This window comes from Gorilla gorilla, chromosome 4 (genome assembly GCF_029281585.2).
Source record: "Gorilla gorilla gorilla isolate KB3781 chromosome 4, NHGRI_mGorGor1-v2.1_pri, whole genome shotgun sequence".
NCBI lineage: Eukaryota > Metazoa > Chordata > Mammalia > Primates > Hominidae > Gorilla > Gorilla gorilla.
The window spans coordinates 68,843,781-68,860,072 of NC_073228.2; positions in this window are offsets into that span (position 1 = coordinate 68,843,781).

The following is a 16,292-nucleotide window of genomic DNA, read 5'->3' on the forward strand; positions in this document are numbered from 1 at the left end:
ATGGAATGGAATGGAATGGAATCAACCCGAGAAGAACGGAATGGAAGGGATGGGAATGGAATGGAATGGAATGGAATGGAATGGAATGGAATGGAATGGAATGGAATGGAATAGAATGAAATGGAATGGTATAGAATGGAATTGAAACAACCCGAGTAGAATCGAACGGAATGGAATGGAATGGAAGGGAACGGAATAGAATGGAATTGAATCAACCACAGTAGAACGGAAAGGAAAGGAATGGAATTGATTGGAATGGAATGAAATGGAATGGAATGGAACGGAAAGGAATGCAATGGAGTGGAATGGAAAGAACGGAATGGAATGGAATGGAATGGAATTTAATGAAATGGAATGGAATGCAATGGAATGCAACGGAGTGGAATGGAATGCAAACGATTGCAATGGAATGGAATGGAATGGAATGGAATGGAATGGAATGGAATCAACCTGAGAAGAACGGAAGGGAGTGGAATGGAATGGAATGGAATGGAAGGGAATGGAATGGAATGGAATGGAATGGAATGGTATGGAGTGGAATGCAATGGAATCAACCCGAGAAGAACGGAACACAAAGGAATGGAATGGAATGGAATGGAATGGAATGGAATGGAATGGAATGGAATGGAATAGATTGGAATGGAATGGAATGGAATGGAATGGAATAGAATGGAATTGGTTCAACCCGAGTAGAACGGAATGGAATGGAACGGAACAGAAAGGAATACAATGGAATTGAATCAACCCTAGTAGAATGGAATGGAATGGAATGGAATGGAATGGAATGGAATGGAATGGAATGGAATGAAATGGAATGGAATGGAATGGAATGGAATGGAATGGAATGGAATGGAATGGAATGGAATGGAATGGAGTGGAATGGAATGGAATCAACCCGAGAAGAACGGAATGGAAAGGAATGGAATGGAATGGAATGGAATGGAATGGAAAGGAATGGAATGGAATGGAATGGAATGGAATCGTATTTAATGGAAAGAAATGTAATGTAATGGAATGGATTGGATTGGATTGGAATGGAATGGAATATAATGGAATTAAATGGAATACAAAGAATGGAATGCAATGGAATGGAATGGAATGGAATGGAAAGCAATGGAATGGAATGGAACCAACCCGAGTAGAACGGAATGGAATGGAATGCAATGGAATGGAATGGAATGGAATGGAATGCAATGGAATGGAATGGAATGGAATGGAATGGAATCAACTCGATTAGAACGGAATGGAATGGAAAGGAATGCAATGGAATGGAATGGGATGGAATTGAAAGGAATGGATTGGAATCAACACGAGTAGAATGGAATGGAATGGAACTGAATGGAATGGAATGGAATGGAGTGGAATGGAATTTAAAGGAATGGAATGGAATGCAATGGAATTCAACGGAATGGAATGGAATGGAAAGGAATGCAATTGAATGGAATGGAATGGAATGCAATGGAATGGAATGGAATGGATTGGAATGGAATGCAATGGAATGGAGTCGATTCAACCCAAGGAGAAAGGAATGCAATGGAATGGAATGGAATGGAATTAAATGGAATGGAATGGAATGGAATGGAATGGAATGGCATCAACCTGAGAAGAACGGCATGGAATGGAATGGAATGGAATGGAATGAAGTGGAATGGAATACAGTGGAATGCAATCAACTCGAGTAGAATGGAATGGAATGGAATGGAATGGAAAGCAATCGAATGTAATGGAATTGGATGGAAAGGAATGGAATGGAATCGAATGGAATGGAATGGAATCAACCCTAGTAGAAAGGAATGGAACGGAATGGAAAGGAATGGAATGGAATGGAATGGAATGGAATGGAATGGAATGGAATGGAATGGAATGGAATGGAATGGAATGGAATGGAATGAAATGGAATGGAATCAAACCGAGTAGAATTTAGTGGAATGGAATAGAATGGTATGGAATGGAATGGAATTGAATGGATTGGAATGGAATGGAATGGAATGGAATGGAATCAACCCGAGTAGAAAAGAATGGAATAGAATGGAATGGAATGGAATGGAATGCAATGGAATGGAACGGAATCAACACGAATTCAACGGAATGGAATAGAATGGATTAGAAAGAATGGAATTCAATGGAATGGAATGAAATGGAATGGAATGCAAAGGAAAGGAAAGGAATGGAATAGAATGGAATGGAATGGAATGGAATGGAATGCAATGGAAAGGAAAGGAATGGAATAGAATGGAATGGAATGGAATGGAATGGAATGGAATGGAATGTTATCAAACAGAGTGGAGAGAATTGGAATGTAATGGAATGGAATGGAATGGAATGGAGTGGAATGGAATGGAATGGAATCAACCCGAGTAGAACGGAACCGAGCGGAACGGAATGGAATGGAATGGAATGGAATGGAATGGAAATGGAATGGAAATGGAATGGAATCAACCCGAGAAGAAAGGAATGGAAAGGAATGGAATGGAATGGAATGGAATGGAATTTAAAGGAATGGAATGGAATGGTATGGAATGGAATGGAATGGAATGGTATGGAATGAAATGAAATGGATTGGAATGGAATGGAATGGAATGGAATAGAATGGAATGGCATGGAAGGCAATGGAACGGAATGGAATGGAATGGGATGGAATGCAATGGAATGGAATGGAATGGGATGGAATGCAATGGAATGGAATGGAATGGAATGGAATGGAATGAAATGGATTGGAATCAAAATGCGTAGAATGGAATGTAATGGAACGGAACGGAATGGAATGGAAAGGAGTGGAATGGAATGGAATGGAATGGAATGGAATCAACCCGAGTAGAACGGAATATAATGGAATGGAGTGGAAGGGAATGGAATGGAATTGAACGGAATGGAACGAAACAGAATGGAAAGGAATGGAATGGAACGGAATGGAATGGAATGGAATCAACCCGAGAAGAACGGCATGGAATGGAATGGAATGGAATGGAATGAAGTGGAATGGAATACAATGGAATGCAATCAACTCGAGTAGAATGGAATTGAATGGAATGGAATGGAAAGCAATAGAATGGAATGGAATTGGATGGAAAGGAATGGAATGGAATGGAATGGAATGGAATGGAATGGAATGGAATGGAATGGAATGGAATGGAATGGAATGGAATCAACCCTAGTAGAAAGGAATGGAACGGAATGGAATGGAATGGAATGGAATGGAATGGAATGGAATGGAATGGAATGGAATGGAATGAAACGGAATGGAATCAAACCGAGTAGAATTTAGTGGAATGGAATAGAATGCTATGGAATGGAAAGGAATTGAATGGATTGGAATTTAATGGAATGGAATGGAATGGAATGGATTGGAATCAACCCGAGTAGAAAAGAATGGAATAGAATGGAATGGAATGGAATGGAATGCAATGGAATGGAACGGAATCAACACGAATTCAACGGAATGGAATAGAATGGAATAGAAAGAATGGAATTCAATGGAATGGAATGTAATGTAATGGAATGCAATGGAAAGGAAAGGAATGGAATAGCATGGAATGGAATGGAATGGAATGGAATGGAATGGAATGGAATGGAATGGAATGGAAAGGAAAGGAATGGAATAGCATGGAATGGAATGGAATGGAATGGAATGGAATGAAATGCAATGGAAAGGAAAGGAATGGAATAGAATGGAATGGAATGGAATGGAATGGAATGGAATGGAATGGAATGGAATGTTATCAAACAGAGTGGAGAGAATTGGAATGGAATGGAATGGAATGGAATGGAATGGAATGGAATGGATTGGAATGGAATGGAATGGAATGGAATCAACCAGAGAAAAACGGAATGGAATGGAATGGAATGGAATGGAATGGAATGGAAAGGTTTGGAATGCAATGCAATGGAATGGAATAGAATGGAATGGAATCTACCCGAGTAGAACGGAATGGAATGGAATGGAATGGAATGGGATGGAATGGAATGGAATGGAATGGAATGCAATGGAATATAATGGAATCAACCAGGGTAGAACGGAATGAAATAGAATGGAATGGAATGGAATGGAATGCAAAGCAATGGAATGGAATGGAATGGAATGTATTCAACACGAGTAGAACGGAAAGGAACGGAATGGAATGCAATGGAATGGAATGGAATGGAATGCCATGGAAGGCATTGGAATGGAATGGAATGGAATGGGATGGAATGGAATGGAATGGAATGGAATGGAATGGAATGGAATGGAATGGATTGGAAACAACCTGGGTAGAATGGAATGGAATGGAACGGAATGGAACCGAATGGAATGGAGTGGAATGGAATGGAATGGAATGTAATGGAATGGAATGGAATGGAATGGAATGGAATGGAATAAACCCGAGTAGAATGGAAAAGAATGGAATGGAGTGGAAGGGAATGGATTGGAATAGAATCAACCCGAGAGGAATGGAAAGGAATGGAATGGAATTGAACGGAAGGGAATGAAACAGAATGGATAGGAATGGAATGGAACGGAATGGAATGGAATGGAATCAACCCGAGAAGAACGGCGTGTAATGGAACGGAAAGGAATGGAATGAAGTGGAATGGAATGCAATGGAATTCAATCAACTCGAGTAGAATGGAATGGAATGGAATGGAAAGGAAAGCAATAGAATGAAATGGAATTGGATGGAAAGGAGTGGAACGGAATGGAATGGAATGGAATGGAATCAACCCTAGTAGAAAGGAATGGAGTGGAATGGAATGGAATGGAATGGAATGGAATGGAATCAAACCGAGTAGAATGGAGTGGAATAGAATAGAATTGTATGGAATGGAATGGAATGGAATGGAATGGAATGCAATGGAATGGAATGGAATGGAATACAATGTAATAGAACGGAATCAACAAGATTGGAGAGAAATTGAATGAATGGAATGGAATGGAATGGAATGGAATGCAACGGAATGGAATGGAAAAGAATATAATGGAATGGATTGGAATCCACCCGAGAGGAAGAGAGTGGAAAGGAATGGTATGGAATGGAATGGAACGGAATGGAATGGAATGGAATGGAACGGAATGCAATGGAATGGAATGGAATGCAATGGAATGGAATGGAATGCCATGGAATGCAAAGGAAAGGAATGGAATGGAATGGGATGGAATGGAATGGAATGGAATGGAATGGGATGGAATGGAATCTAATGGAATGGAATGGAATGGAATGGATTCAGCACGAGTAGAACAGAAAGGAATGGAATGGAATTGAATAGAATGGAATGGAATGGAATGGAATGGAATGGAATGGAATGGAATGGAAAGGAATAGAATCAACCCGAGTAGAACGGAATGGAATGGAATGGAATGGAATGGAATGGAATGGAATGGAATGGTTTAGAATGCATTGCAATGGAATGGAATAGAATGGAATGGAATCTACCCGAGTAGAACGGAATGGGATGGAATGGAATGGAATGGAATGGAATGGAATGGAATGGAATGGAATCATCCCGAGTATAATGGAATGGAATGGAATGGAATCTATTGGAATGGAATGGAATGGAATGGAATGGAATGGAATGGAATGGAATGGAATGGAATGGAGTGGTATGGAATGCAAAGCAATGGAATGCAATGCAATGCTATGGAATGGAATGGAATGGAATGGAATGGAATGGAATGGAATGGAATGGAATGGAATGGAATGGAATGGAATGGAATGGAATGGTTTAGAATGCATTGCAATGGAATGGAATAGAATGGAATGGAATCTACCCGAGTAGAACGGAATGGGATGGAATGGAACGGAATGGAATGGAATGGAATGGAATCATCCCGAGTATAACGGAATGGAATGGAATGGAATCTATTGGAATGGAATGGAATGGAATGGAATGGAATGGAGTGGTATGGAATGCAATGCAATGGAATGCATTGCAATGCAATGGAATGGAATGGAATCAACCAGAGTAGAACGGAATGGAATGGAACGGAATGGAATGGAATGGAATGGAGTGGAATGGAATCAAACCGAGTAGAACGGAATGGGATAGAATGGAATGTAATGGAATGGAATGCAACGGAATATTATGGAATCAACCAGGGTAGAATGGAATGAAATAGAATGGAATGGAATGGAATGGAATGCAAAGCAATGGAATGGAATGGAATGGAATGTATTCAACACGAGTAGAACGGAAAGGAATGGAATGGAATGCAATGGAATGGAATGGAATGGAATGGTTTGGAATGCAATGCAATGGAATGGAATAGAATGGAATGGAATCTACACGAGTAGAACGGAATGGAATGGAATGGAATGGAATGGAATGGAATTGAATGGAATGGTATGGAATGCAATGGAATGGAATGGAATGCAATGGAATGGAATGGAATGGAATAGAATCAACCAGAGTAGAACGGAATGGAATGGATCGGAATGGAATGGAATGGAGTGGAGTGGAATGGAATCAAACAGAGTAGAACGGAATGGGATAGAATGGAAAGTAATGGAATGGAATGCAATGGAATATATTGGAATCAACCAGGGTAGAACGGAATGGAATGGAATGAAATAGAATGGAATGGAATGGAATGGAATGCAAAGCATTGGACTGGAATGGAATGGAATGTATTCAACACGAGTAGAACGGAAAGGAACGGAATGGAATGCAATGGAATGGAATGGAATGGAATCAACTTGAGTAGAACGGAATGGAATGGAATGGAACGGAATGGAATGGAATGGAATGGAATGGAATGGAATGGAATGGAATGGAATGGAAAGGTATGGAATGGAATGGAATGGCATAGAAGGCAATGGAATGGAATGGAATGGAATGGGATGGAATGGAATGGAATGGAATGGAATGGAATGAATGGAATGGAATGGAATGGATTGGAATCAACCTGCATAGAATGGAATGGAATGGAACTGAAAGGAACGGAATGGAATGGAGTGGAATGGAATGGAATGGAATGGAATGGAATGGAATGCAATGGAATGCAATGGAATCAACCCGAGTAGAACGGAATAGAATAGAATGGAGCGGAAGGGAATGGATTGGAATGGAATCAACCCAAGAAGAACGGCGTGTAATGGAACGCAAAGGAATGGAATGAAGTGGAATGGAATACAATGGAATTCAATCAACTCGAGTAGAATGGGATGGAGTGGAATGGAATGGAAAGCAATAGAATGGAATGGAATTAGATGGAAAGAGTGGAATGTAATGGAATGGAAAGGAATGGAATCAACCCTATTAGAAAGGAATGGAATGGAATTTAATGGAACGGAATGGAATGGAATGGAATGGAATGGAATGGAATGGAATGGTATGGAATGGAATCAAACCGAGTAGAATGGAGTGGAATGGAATAGAATTGTATGGAATGGAATGGAATGGAATGGAATGGAATGCAATGGAAAGGAATGGAATGGAACGGAATGGAATGGATTCAACCCGAGTAGATCAGAAAGGAATGGAATGGAATGGAACGGAATGGAATGGAATGCAATGGAATGGAATGCAATGGAATGGAATGGAATGGAAAGGAATGGAATGAAATCAACCCTAGTAGAACGGAAAGGAATGGAATGGAATGGAATGGAATGGAATGGAATGGAATGGAATGGAATGGAAGGGAATGGAATGGAAAGGAATGGAAAGGAATGTAATGTAATCATCACGAGTAGAACAGAATAGAATGGAATGGAATGGAATGGAATGGAATGGAATGGAATGGAATGGAATGGAATATAATGGAATGGACTGGAATACACCCGAGAGGAACAGAGTGGAAAGGAATGGAATGGAATGGAATGGAATGGAATGGAATGGAAAGGAATGGAATGCAATGGAATGGAATGGAAAGGAATGGAATGGAATGGAATGGAATTCAATGCAATGGAATGAAATGGAATGGAATGGAATGGAATGGAATGCAATGGAATGGAATGGAATGGAATGGAATGCAATGGAATGGAATCAACAAGAGTAGAACGGAATGGAATGGAATGGAATCGAATGTAATGGAATGGAATGGAATGGAATCAACCCGAGTAGAACGGAATGGAATGGAATGGAATGGAATGGAATGGAATGGAATGGAATGGAATCAACCAGAGTAGAACGGAATAGAATGGAAAGGAATGAAAAGGAATGGAATGGAATGGAATGGAATGGAATGGAATGGAATGGAATGGAATGGAATGGAATTTAATCAACACGAATAGAATGGAATGGAATAGAATGGAAAGGAATGGAATGGAATGCAATGGAATGGAATGGAATTAACCCGAGTAGAACCGAATGGAATAGAATGGAATAGAATGCAATGGAATGGAATAGAATCGAATGGAGTGGAATGGAATGGAATGGAATGGAATGGAATGGAATGGAATGGAATGGAAGGGAATGGAATCTACCCGAGTAGAGCAGAACGGAATGGAATGGAATGGAAAGGAATGGAATGGAATGGAATGCAATGGAATCAACCCGAGTAGAAAGGAAAGGAATAGAATGGAATGGAATGAAATGGAATGCAATGGAATGGAACGGAGTAAACCCGAGTAGAACGGAATGGAACAGAATGGAATAGAATGGAATGAAATTCAATGGAATGGAGTGTAATGGAATGGAATGCAATGGAAAGGAAAGGAATGGAATGGAATGGAATGGAATGGAATGGAATGGAATGGAATGGGATGGAATTGAATCATCCCGAGTAGAATGCAATGGAATGGAATGGAATGGAATGCAAAGCAATGGAATGGAATGGAATTGGATGGAAAAGAATGGAGTGGAATCGAATGGAATCGACCCGAGTGGAATGGAATGGAATGGAATGGAATCAAACCGAGTAGAACGGAGTGGAATGGAATAGAATGGTATGGAATGGAATGGAATGGAATGGAATGGAATGGAATGGAATGGAATGGACTGGAATGGAATGAAATGGAATGAAATGGAACGTAATGGAATGGAATCAACCCGAGTAGAACGGAATGGAATGGAATGGAAAGGAATGAAACGGAAAAGAATCAACCCGTGTGGAACGGAATGGAATAGAATGGTATGGAATGGAATGGAATGGAATGGAATGGAATGGAATGGAATGGAATGCAATGGAATGTAATGGAATGGAAAGAAATGGAATGGAATGGAATGGAATGGAATGGAATGGAATGGAATGGAATGGAACGGAATGCAACGGAATGGAATGGAATGGAATATAATGGAATGGAATGGAATCAACCCGAGTGGAATGGAATGGAATGGAATGAAATGCAATGCAATGGGATGGAAAGGAATGGAATCCACCCGAGAGGAACAGAGTGGAAAGGAATGGAATGGAAAGGAATGGAATGCAATAGAATGGAATGGAATGGAACGGAGCGGAATGGAATCAACCCGAGTAGAATGGAATGGAATTGAATGCAATGGAATGGAATGGAATAGAATGGAATGGAATGGAATGGAATGGAATGCAATAGAATGGAATGGAATGGAACGGAACGGAATGGAATCAACCCGAGTAGAATGGAATGGAGAGGAATGGAATGGAATGGAATGGAATGGAATGGAATGGAATGGAATGGAATGGAATGGAATAGAAAGGAATCAAACCGAGTAGAAAGGAATGGAATAGAATGGAATAGAATGGAATGGAATCCAATGGAATGGAATGGAATGGTATGGAATCCAATGAAAAGGAAAGGAATGCAATGGAATGGAATGGAATGGAACGGAATGCAATGTAATGGAATTGAACGGAATGGAATGGAATGGATTGGAATGGAATGTAATGAAATGCAACGGAATGGAATGGAATGGAATCAACCAGAGTGGAATAGAATGGAATGGAATGGAATGGAATAGAATGAACAGAATGCAATGGAATGGAATGGAACGGAATCAACCTGAGTAGAACGGAAAGAAATGGAATGGAGTTGAAAGGAATGCAATGGAATGCCATGGAATGGAATGGAATGGAATGGAATGGAATGGAATGGAATGGAATCAACCTGAATAGAACGGAATGGAATGGAATGCAATGGAATGGAATGGAATGGAATGGAATGGAATGGAATGGAATGGAATGGAATGGAATGGAATCAACCAGAGTAGAATGGAATGGAATGGAATGGTATGGAATGGAATGGAATGGAATGGAATGGAATGGAATGGAATGGAATGGAATGGAATGGAGTGGAATGGATTGGAATGGAATGGAATGGAATGCATTGCAATGGAATGGAATGGAACGGAATGGCATGTAATGGAATCAACCCAAGTGGAATGGAATGGAATGGAATGGAATGGAATGGAATGGAATGGAAAGGAATCAACCTTAGAAGAACGGTACAGAATGGAATGGAATGGAATGGACTGGACTTGAATGAAATGGAATGGAATGGAATGAACCCGAATAGAATGGAATGGAATAGAATGGAAAGGAATGGAATGGAATGCAATGGAATGGAATAGAATGGAATGGAATGGAATAGAATGGAATGGAATGGAATGGAATGGAAAGGAATGGAATGGAATGGAATCTACCCGAATAGAGCAGAACGGAATGGAATGGAACGGAAAGGAATGGAATGGAATGGAATGCAATGGAATCAACCCGAGTAGAAACGAAAGAAATAGAATGGAATGGAATGAAACAGAATGCAATGGAATGGAACGGAGTAAACCCGAGTACAATGGAATGGAATAGAATGGAATAGAATGGAATGAAATTCAATGGAATGGAGTGGAATGGAATGGAATGCAATGGAAAGGAAAGGAATGGAATGGAATGGAATGGAATGGAATGGAATGGAATGGGATGGAATTGAATCATCCCGAGTAGAATGCAATGGAATGGAATGGAATGGACTGGAAAGCAGTGGAATGGAATGGAATTGGATGGAAAAGAATGGAATGTAATAGAATGGAATCGACCCGAGTGGAATGGAATGGAATGGAATGGAATGGAATGGAATGGAATGGAATGGAATGAAATGGAATGGAATGCATTCTAATAGAATGGAATTGAATCAACCCGTGTAGAACGGAACAGAACGGAAAGGAAAGGAACGGAATAGAATGGAATTGAATAAACCCGAGTAGAATGTAATGGAATGGAAGGGAATGGAATGGAATGGAATGGAATCGTATTTAATGGAAAGGAATGAAATGGAATGGAATGGATTGGATTGGATTGGAATGGAATGGAATGGAATGGAATGGAATCAACACGAATAGAATGGAATGGAATAGAATGGAAAGGAATGGAATGGAATGCAATAGAATGGAATGGAATTAACCCGAGTAGAACCGAATGGAATAGAATGGAATAGAATGCAATGGAATGGAATAGAATCGAATGGAGTGGAATGGAATGGAATGGAATGGAATGGAATGGAATGGAATGGAATGGAAGGGAATGGAATCTACCCGAGTAGAGCAGAACGGAATGGAATGGAATGGAAAGGAATGGAATGGAATGGAATGCAATGGAATCAACCCGAGTAGAAAGGAAAGGAATAGAATGGAATGGAATGAAATGGAATGCAATGGAATGGAACGGAGTAAACCCGAGTAGAACGGAATGGAACAGAATGGAATAGAATGGAATGAAATTCAATGGAATGGAGTGTAATGGAATGGAATGCAATGGAAAGGAAAGGAATGGAATGGAATGGAATGGAATGGAATGGAATGGAATGGAATGGGATGGAATTGAATCATCCCGAGTAGAATGCAATGGAATGGAATGGAATGGAATGCAAAGCAATGGAATGGAATGGAATTGGATGGAAAAGAATGGAGTGGAATCGAATGGAATCGACCCGAGTGGAATGGAATGGAATGGAATGGAATCAAACCGAGTAGAACGGAGTGGAATGGAATAGAATGGTATGGAATGGAATGGAATGGAATGGAATGGAATGGAATGGAATGGACTGGAATGGAATGAAATGGAATGAAATGGAACGTAATGGAATGGAATCAACCCGAGTAGAACGGAATGGAATGGAATGGAAAGGAATGAAACGGAAAAGAATCAACCCGTGTGGAACGGAATGGAATAGAATGGTATGGAATGGAATGGAATGGAATGGAATGGAATGGAATGGAATGGAATGCAATGGAATGTAATGGAATGGAAAGAAATGGAATGGAATGGAATGGAATGGAATGGAATGGAATGGAATGGAATGGAACGGAATGCAACGGAATGGAATGGAATGGAATATAATGGAATGGAATGGAATCAACCCGAGTGGAATGGAATGGAATGGAATGAAATGCAATGCAATGGGATGGAAAGGAATGGAATCCACCCGAGAGGAACAGAGTGGAAAGGAATGGAATGGAAAGGAATGGAATGCAATAGAATGGAATGGAATGGAACGGAGCGGAATGGAATCAACCCGAGTAGAATGGAATGGAATTGAATGCAATGGAATGGAATGGAATAGAATGGAATGGAATGGAATGGAATGGAATGCAATAGAATGGAATGGAATGGAACGGAACGGAATGGAATCAACCCGAGTAGAATGGAATGGAGAGGAATGGAATGGAATGGAATTTAATGGAATGGAATGGAATGGAATGGAATGGAATGGAATAGAAAGGAATCAAACCGAGTAGAAAGGAATGGAATAGAATGGAATAGAATGGAATGGAATCCAATGGAATGGAATGGAATGGTATGGAATCCAATGAAAAGGAAAGGAATGCAATGGAATGGAATGGAATGGAACGGAATGCAATGTAATGGAATTGAACGGAATGGAATGGAATGGATTGGAATGGAATGTAATGAAATGCAACGGAATGGAATGGAATGGAATCAACCAGAGTGGAATAGAATGGAATGGAATGGAATGGAATAGAATGAACAGAATGCAATGGAATGGAATGGAACGGAATCAACCTGAGTAGAACGGAAAGAAATGGAATGGAGTTGAAAGGAATGCAATGGAATGCCATGGAATGGAATGGAATGGAATGGAATGGAATGGAATGGAATCAACCTGAATAGAACGGAATGGAATGGAATGCAATGGAATGGAATGGAATGGAATGGAATGGAATGGAATGGAATGGAATGGAATGGAATCAACCAGAGTAGAATGGAATGGAATGGAATGGTATGGAATGGAATGGAATGGAATGGAATGGAATGGAATGGAATGGAATGGAATGGAATGGAGTGGAATGGATTGGAATGGAATGGAATGGAATGCATTGCAATGGAATGGAATGGAACGGAATGGCATGTAATGGAATCAACCCAAGTGGAATGGAATGGAATGGAATGGAATGGAATGGAATGGAATGGAATGGAATGGAATCAACCTTAGAAGAACGGTACAGAATGGAATGGAATGGAATGGACTGGACTTGAATGAAATGGAATGGAATGGAATGAACCCGAATAGAATGGAATGGAATAGAATGGAAAGGAATGGAATGGAATGCAATGGAATGGAATAGAATGGAATGGAATGGAATAGAATGGAATGGAATGGAATGGAATGGAAAGGAATGGAATGGAATGGAATCTACCCGAATAGAGCAGAACGGAATGGAATGGAACGGAAAGGAATGGAATGGAATGGAATGCAATGGAATCAACCCGAGTAGAAACGAAAGAAATAGAATGGAATGGAATGAAACAGAATGCAATGGAATGGAACGGAGTAAACCCGAGTACAATGGAATGGAATAGAATGGAATAGAATGGAATGAAATTCAATGGAATGGAGTGTAATGGAATGGAATGCAATGGAAAGGAAAGGAATGGAATGGAATGGAATGGAATGGAATGGAATGGAATGGGATGGAATTGAATCATCCCGAGTAGAATGCAATGGAATGGAATGGAATGGAATGGAAAGCAGTGGAATGGAATGGAATTGGATGGAAAAGAATGGAATGTAATCGAATGGAATCGACCCGAGTGGAATGGAATGGAATGGAATGGAATGGAATGGAATGGAATGGAATGAAATGGAATGGAATGCATTCTAATAGAATGGAATTGAATCAACCCGTGTAGAACGGAACAGAACGGAAAGGAAAGGAACGGAATAGAATGGAATTGAATAAACCCGAGTAGAATGTAATGGAATGGAAGGGAATGGAATGGAATGGAATGGAATCGTATTTAATGGAAAGGAATGAAATGGAATGGAATGGATTGGATTGGATTGGAATGGAATGGAATGGAATGGAATGGAATTAAATGGAATACAATGGAATGGAATGCAATGGAATGGAATGGAATGGAATGGAAAGGAATGGAATGGAATGGAACCAACCCGAGTAGAACGGAATGGAATGGAATGCAATGGAATGGAATGGAATGGAATGGAATGCAATGGAATGGAATGGAATGGAATGGAATGGAATGGAATGGAATGGAATGGAATGGAATCAACTCAATTAGAACGGAATGGAATGGAAAGGAATGCAATGGAATGGAAAGGGATGGTATGGAAAGGAATGGATTGGAATCAACACGAGTAGAATGGAATGGAATGGAACTGAACTGAATGGAATGGAATGGAGTGGAATGGAATTTAAAGGAATGGAATGTAATGGAAAGGAATTAAACGGAATGGAATGGAATGGAAAGGAACGCAATTGAATGGAATGGAATGGAATGCAATGGAATGGAATGGAAAGGAATGGAATGCAAAGCAATGGAATGGAGTCGCTTCAAACCAAGGAGAAAGGAATGCAATGGAATGGAATGGAATGGAATGGAATGGCATCAACCTGAGAAGAACGGAATGGAATGGAATGGAATGGAATCAACCTGAGAAGAACGGAATGGAATGGAATGGAATGGAATGAACTGGAATGGAATAGAATGGAATTGGTTCAACCCTAGTAGAACGGAACGGAATGGAGCTGAACAGAATACAATGGAATTGAATCAACCCGAGTGGAATGGAATGGAATGGAATGAAATGCAAAGGAATGTAATGGGATGGAATTGAATGGAATGGAATCAACCCGATTAGAACGGAATGCAGTGGAATGGAATGGAATGGAATGAGATGGAATGGAGTGAAATGCAATGGAATGGAATGGAATGGAATGGAATGGAATGGAAAGGAATGGAATGGAATGGAATCAACCCAAGTAGAACGAAATGGAATGGAATGGAATGGAATCAACCCGAGAAGAACGGAATGGAAGGGATGGGAATGGAATGGAATGGAATGGAATGGAATGGAATGGAATGGAATGGAATGGAATGGAATGGAATGGAATGGAATAGAATGAAATGGAATGGTATAGAATGGAATTGAAACAACCCGAGTAGAATCGAACGGAATGGAATGGAATGGAAGGGAACGGAATAGAATGGAATTGAATCAACCACAGTAGAACGGAAAGGAAAGGAATGGAATTGATTGGAATGGAATGAAATGGAATGGAATGGAACGGAAAGGAATGCAATGGAGTGGAATGGAAAGAACGGAATGGAATGGAATGGAATGGAATTTAATGAAATGGAATGGAATGCAATGGAATGCAACGGAGTGGAATGGAATGCAAACGATTGCAATGGAATGGAATGGAATGGAATGGAATGGAATGGAATGGAATCAACCTGAGAAGAACGGAAGGGAGTGGAATGGAATGGAATGGAATGGAAGGGAATGGAATGGAATGGAATGGAATGGAATGGTATGGAGTGGAATGCAATGGAATCAACCCGAGAAGAACGGAACACAAAGGAATGGAATGGAATGGAATGGAATGGAATGGAATGGAATGGAATGGAATGGAATAGATTGGAATGGAATGGAATGGAATGGAATGGAATAGAATGGAATTGGTTCAACCCGAGTAGAACGGAATGGAATGGAACGGAACAGAAAGGAATACAATGGAATTGAATCAACCCTAGTAGAATGGAATGGAATGGAATGGAATGGAATGGAATGGAATGGAATGGAATGGAATGAAATGGAATGGAATGGAATGGAATGGAATGGAATGGAATGGAATGGAATGGAATGGAGTGGAATGGAATGGAATCAACCCGAGAAGAACGGAATGGAAAGGAATGGAATGGAATGGAATGGAATGGAATGGAAAGGAATGGAATGGAATGGAATGGAATGGAATCGTATTTAATGGAAAGAAATGTAATGTAATGGAATGGATTGGATTGGATTGGAATGGAATGGAATATAATGGAATTAAATGGAATACAAAGAATGGAATGCAATGGAATGGAATGGAATGGAATGGAAAGCAATGGAATGGAATGGAACCAACCCGAGTAGAACGGAATGGAA